Source organism: Oncorhynchus mykiss, chromosome 3 (genome assembly GCF_013265735.2).
Source record: "Oncorhynchus mykiss isolate Arlee chromosome 3, USDA_OmykA_1.1, whole genome shotgun sequence".
NCBI classification, from domain to species: domain Eukaryota; kingdom Metazoa; phylum Chordata; class Actinopteri; order Salmoniformes; family Salmonidae; genus Oncorhynchus; species Oncorhynchus mykiss.
The window spans coordinates 56027600-56034207 of NC_048567.1; the positions used below are offsets into that span (position 1 = coordinate 56027600).

General features: G+C 43.7%; 1 long non-coding RNA gene across 2 annotated transcripts; it reads left to right on the top strand.

Annotated features, from left to right (window-relative positions):
* The first annotated feature begins 501 nt into the window (after window positions 1-501).
* On the top strand, window positions 502-3478 carry LOC118944547. 2 transcript variants are annotated; one of them, XR_005039902.1, is made up of 4 exons: window positions 502-843; window positions 938-1182; window positions 1304-1382; window positions 2458-3478. It is a non-coding gene; the product is annotated as an uncharacterized LOC118944547 (long non-coding RNA). The 2 variants fall into 2 exon arrangements; XR_005039901.1 differs by having other exon boundaries at window positions 505-843; window positions 938-1173.
* The last annotated feature ends 3130 nt before the right edge of the window (window positions 3479-6608 follow it).

The following is a 6608-nucleotide window of genomic DNA, read 5'->3' on the forward strand; positions in this document are numbered from 1 at the left end:
CTGCTCATAACTTGCATATCATTTTTGACACATCAACTAGGATCAAGGGGCAGGGCAATTTGTGACTTGTTTTTGTAATCAGTGGCTGTATTGGAGAAGGAGGAGTGGTTTCACCTCTTTTCTGAGTGTATATAACCAGTTTATCAGGCGCCATCTCAGTGTGCATCATTCTATAGTTAGAGGACTTCTGATATCTCCAGAAGTGACATGTATATTTTTTGTCTTTATCTGTTATCTAGTACTGTATTTTTGCTAGCTAGGGCCATCTACTTTAGGTGTTGCCAATCATCGCAGTAGCCACTTGGTGTGTGAACTGCTGACTGCTCATAACTTCCAAATTATTTTTGACACATCAACCAGGATCAAGGGGCAGGGCAATTTGTGATTTGTTTTGGTAATCAGTGGCTGTGTTGGAGGGGGAGTGGTTTCACCTCTTTTCTGAGTATATAACCTGCTTCCCAGGCTCCATGTAGCCTACTTGATGTGTGAGCTGCTGACTGCTCATAACTTGCAGATGATTGTTGACGCATCAACCAGGATTAAGGGGAAGGGCAACTTGGGACTGTTGTTGATTTCATAATCAGTGGCTGTATAGGAGAGTGAGTGTTTTTTCCTCTCATAGGCAATCAGCAATTAGTACAGGGAGGTGTGCACTTTACCTCTGCTAGGCAATTAACAATTAGTGTTAGTACTTCAGTCTCACATGGTTCCTCAGCAGCCGCTGTAAGCAGCGGTCATGCCAGTAGCAGTCATGTCTGTGAAACTAAGACCGTCGCTGAAACAAAGACTGCTCTCCTAAGTTCTGCAGAGTTCATAGAGAAAGGCTCCACACCACTCACTTGAGTATCTACTTATTTTCTGATCTAATTTTGCTCTTTTGTAGCTTTGGCAACTACGCGTGGGGTAGCTCTATACTTGTTTGCTCCTCTCCCTGTAGGCATTACAGACGGTCCCCACCCCTTGGCTGCAACCCTTCTAATTTGGTGTACTCTGTGCGCACAACCCATGTGGAATCCGGGTCTCTGGAAGTGTTTGGAACTGCCGATCTGCAGTCAAGAAAGCCAAATTCATTTCAGCCTATGCTGCTCTTCAGCCCCTTGACTTTTGGGCCCTGACAGAGACATGGATCACCCCAGAGAACACTGCTGCTCTCTTCATCTGATGATTGTCGAGGTGGTACAGGTCTACTAATTTCTCTTAACTGGAGATTCTCTTTTCTCCCCCTTTCACCTGTCCATCTGCTCATTTGAATTCCATGTCACTTGAACACTCAAGCTTAACATTGTAATTTATCGCCCACCAGGTGCCCTTGGAGAGTTTCTCAATGAGCTTGATACCTTGAAGATAATTTCCTGATGACGGTTCACTGCTTTTCGTACTGGGTGACTTTAACCTCCTGACCTCTGCCTTCACTTAATTTCTCTCCAACTCTCTTACCCCTCCTTCCCTCTTTTGACCTCACTCTTTCTCAATCCCCTCCAACTCACAAGGCAGGCAATACCCTTGATGTAATCTTTACTAGATGCTGTTTGCCTACTAATCTCAGTGCAACCACCCTTCCTTTCCTCCAACCCTAGCCACTCAGCCCCTACCCAGATGGTCATGCACCGTCACAATCTTCACTCTCTCTCCCACTACTCTTCTATCCTATCATCTCTCCCTTTGACTAAATCCTCCTCCCTCCTTTCTCCTGATTTTGCCTCTTTGATCCTACTCCTCCCTTTCTGCATCCTATGACTCGCACTTTCCCCTTTCCACCCGGCTGGCTCTGCCCTTCTCTGTGGCTGAGTGACTCATTGCGAGCTTACAGAACAGGGCTGCTGGCAGCTGAGCAAAAATTGAGGAAAACTAAACTTCCGGAGGACCAATCATCCTTTCACTTTCTCTTCCTCTGTATCCATTGCTGAAGCCACATCACTCTAAATTTCAAGCTTCTGCCTCTAAACCTAGGAAACTCTCTTCTCCACCCCCTCCTTTCTCTCTGCAGACAACTTTCTCAACCACTGAAAAGGTTGACATCCGCTCCTCATTCACTCAGTCTATTGAGTCCACTGGTCTCACTCACACAGAACTACCATATTCCTTGACCTCTTTCTCCCCGCCAGATTAAATCCTGTGACTAATGAGGTCTGGCTGCCTAGCAACCTGCCTGCTCAACCCCCCTATCCTTCTCCAGACCATTTCTGGAGACCTTCTCCCATTCCTCACTAAACTCATCCCTGACCACTAGTTGCGTCCCCTCTGACTTAAACTACAGACCTGTATCCCTTTTCTTTCCTAAGCACGTGAGGGTGTTGTCTCTGATCAATTCTCTGGTTCTCTCTAATAACGATCTTATTGACCCTAACGAGTCAGGCTTTAAGGCAGGTTACTCAAACGAGACTGCTCTTTTCTGTGTTACGGATGCTCTCCGCACTGCCAAAGCTGACTCTCTCTCCTCTGTTCTCATCCTCCTAGACCTATCCACTGCCTTCGACACCGGGAACCATCAGATCCTCCTCTCCACCCTCTCAGGGCTGGGTGTCTCAGGTTCTGTACTTTCTTGGCTCACATCCTACTTGGCAGGCCGCTCCTACCAGGTGACATGGAGAGAATCTGTGTTTGCACCACAGACACCACTACTGGTGTCCCCCAGGGCTTGGTTCTAGGTGCTCTCCTCTTCTCTCTATACACCAAGTGACTTGACTCTGTCATATCCTCACATTGTCTCGCCTATCATTGCTATGCGGATGACAACTATTTTTCTCCTACCCCCTCCCCCTGACACCAAGATGGCGACACGCATCTCTGCGTGCGTGGCAGATATCTCGGCTTGATGTTGGCCACCATAACCTTGCCGTGACACTGGACAACACCCTGTTCTCTGCAAACATCAATGCGGTGACTCGCTCCTGCAGGCTTATGCTCTACAACATCTGCAGAGTATGACCCTAGCTCACACAAGTCCTAATCCAGTTCTGTCAGGACTGACCAAGAGAATCCAAATAGGTCGGATCAGGTTTGCAATGACTGACTTCAATTAGACCCCCTTTCACCCGTAGAGGGGGGTAGGATAGAACTAGTGGGGTTTGACACTCACATCCTGTTGTAAATCAAGGGAGAAGATCCAAAATTCACCAAAGGAATGTGCTTTGTCTCAAAATACTTTTTTCCAGCTGAAATTCTAACAAATTCAAAATGGAATATTGGAACAATATTTAGAATGTTGGAAATGGTCAGAGGTGCTCTATAGAACACTCATTTTGTTTTATTTTGTGATGTCATTAAAGGTATTGTCACATCTACTCCCGTTCCACGGCACTCGACGTTGCCGGTTTACTAATCACTGGCTCTGACAAGCATTATGAGACTCACCTGGACTCCATCACATCACTAATTACCTCCCCATATATCTGTCACTCCCCAGGCAGTATTGACTGTGTTTTGTCTAGATGCTACTCTTGTCTTGTTTGTTCATTATATTATTAAACTCACCACATGCACCTGCTTCTCAACTCCCAGCATCTGTTAGTTATAAAGCAAATACTGTAACGTGCAAAGTACACACTACATAGCTGAAGTTTCTACACTATGGGTTGTGCGTGTAATATGAAAAATGTAGTGTTTTTGTTGAGGTATGTGATTTGAGAAGCTATAAGAGATTGTTTTCCATAACTTTGCACAGTGAGTAATCCCCGGTCAGGAGGTGTGCCAGCCGGCCGGGGTTCTTTCAAGCAAAAGGTATACATGATGGGTTAAGAAATTAACACATTGAACCATAAGTGTGAAGCGGCATCTACACATTTAAAATGGTTGGAACTTTGAATCTCAATACGAGGTGGAGACAAACTCACCTCCTGGACAATCACTGGTACGTCTGATTAGCTGTCCTAAGTATCTTAAAATCGCTTTCGAAGAAGGACCATCCTGTTACTCTGCTCAAACAATATTACGCTACTCTCATCAACCCATTGGGGAACCATCGATACGGCTGGCTAGTCTATCTTCAAAGAAGCATCTTCAAGAGCGAATGGAGGGAAAATCAACTCTGTAGTTCTGTTCAAATCAAATCTGATTTGTCACATACACATGGTTAGCAGATGTTAATGCGAGTGTAGCGAAATGCTTGTGCTTCTAGTTCCGACAATGCAGTAATAACCAACGAATAATCTAACAATTCCACAACTACTACCTTATACACAAAAGTGTAAAGGGATAAAAAAATATGTACAGAACGGCATAGGCAAGATGCAGTAGATGGTATCGAGTACAGTATATACATATGAGATGAGTAATGTAGGGTATGTAAACATATTAAGTGGCATTGTTTAAAGTGGCTAGTGATCCATTTTTTACATCAATTTCCATTATTAAAGTGGCTGGAGTTCAGGCCTACACAACAAGTCACAGGATACCAGACAACTATGAAGAAGGACAACAGAAGAGTTGTTGGAACCATTTCGGGCAATCAGATCCTTACAAGCGTGCCGCCTTTCCAAGGCTGCCCCGTTCACTAAGAGATCCCAGGCGAACCAAGGCATTTCAGGTAAATACATTCATGATTTCTTGCTCAAAGCGGGTGGAGTTTCGTGTGTAAAGTATATGGTTATTGTAGGTGAGAGTAGTTTCTGAATGAGGCAATGTTAAGTGTCTCTGTCCTTCTCTCCATCAACAAGTATTCATGTCATTCCGCTAGGGCAGTGGTTCTCAAACCTGGAGTCCCACAGGGGTGCACACTTGTTTTTGCCCTAGCACTACACACCTGATTCAAATCAAATCCTTTTGATGAGTTGATCAATTGAATCAGCTGTGTAGTGCTAGGGCAAAATCAAAAATGTGCACCACTTTGGGTCCCCAGGACCAGGACCAGTGCTCTAAGGACCTGTTTTCAGTGTATTACATTTCCAGTCAATCAGTACAAAGCGTGTATGTGTGTTTATCCTGTGCTCCTATTTAATTAGCCAGTAAAATTATTAAACATATGTGTAGATCTGAATCATGAGTAAGGCTTGGCGTTTTTGCAGATGCAAGGTGTTAAGCGGAGCGACACGGGAACCCAAGAGCAGACTCAGATGAGGAAACAAAGATGAATGAACAAAAATATTTGTTACACAGGGAGATAAGGAGTGCAGATCTGGGGAGCTCGGATGAGTTGCAGGAAAAACAGATGTGGAGACTGAGGTTGGAGTTAGCTGAGTAGAACAGGGTGAACAGATCCCGAGGGGAATCCAAGGTAGTGGTGGTAAGTAAAATCCAGAGCAAGGTAGTTGGGTGGTGAGATGTGGAACAGGAGCCAGAGCGGTAAACTGTAATGAGAGGATAAATGGTGTCAGACAGGGAAACAGTCACAAGAGAGTAACAGGAGCTTGAATAATCCTAAATGGCTAGAATCATGAACTGACTGAGCAGAGATTACAATCTGGCAGAGCGGAAGTGGCAGGACTGAGTATTTGTAGAGGTCTTGATTATGGAATGAGTTGCAGCTGATAGGGATCTGCTCTGACTCCAGCACACCTGTCTCCAACCACACAATCACACAGAGAGGGAGAGGGAGAGAGTGTTCAGGGGGAGTAACTGCAGGTCAAGATGATACCTGATGAAAAACAGAGGGCGTAGCAGGAGCAGTTGTGACACAAGGAGGTTACGACTGTTCAGAATGGTGATATGATACAAGGTTATGATTAATACGTTGACTGTTTATTTGATGTGATAGGTAAGATGGTTACTCTTTAAAGAACCAATCTCTTGCTGCCCCAGATCCTAATGAGTTAATTGTTACATGATTAATTTAATCGGGTAACAAATATACAGGTAGTTAATTAGATAAATAACAGTCTTCAGATAATGTTAAAGTCAAGTCACGACAAGGTACTTGTCATCTCCCGTCTGGATTACTGCAACTTGCTGTTGGCTGGGCTCTCCGATTGTGCAATCAAGTAAATGAGTTGTGAAAATGTAATATTTGTTAACAAATGCAAATTACTTTTTGCTAGCCTCCATTTCACCATATAAGTATTGTTTTAGATGACTCTTATCTTACTTTGTAAAGTAAGTTTATTTGAAAATACTTAAATTGTGCAAAATAACATTGCAGGATCGAGTCATTAACTTAAGGGGGCTGAATAATTTTGCACGCCCAATTTTTCAGTTTTTGATTTGTTAAAAAAGTTTGAAATATCCAATAAATGTCGTTCCACTTCATGATTGTGTCCCACTTGTTGTTGATTCTTCACAAAAAAATAGTTTTATATCTTTATGTTTGAAGCCTGAAATGTGGCAAAAGGTCGCAAAGTTCAAGGGGGCCAAATACTTTCGCAAGGCACTGTATATGTAAACCTTTGTAATATGAGTTTTATTTCCAATTGCAAATATTATGCATCAGCTATGAGGTGGACTCCAATTACATACTTGTCGTATGCCATCTTCATCAACACATACTTGGCCAGAGACGCGGCATGGTATTGACGAAGAAGCCACAATGCTGAGATCCTGTGTCTCCATCACAAGACCGTGAACCTCATGTTCTGCCATCTGTAATACATCATCTCCAAACTGTTCCCTTTCAATTGCCACCATGGTTATGCATGCACTACCTTTCAAAAGTTTGGGGTCACTTAGATATGTCCTTG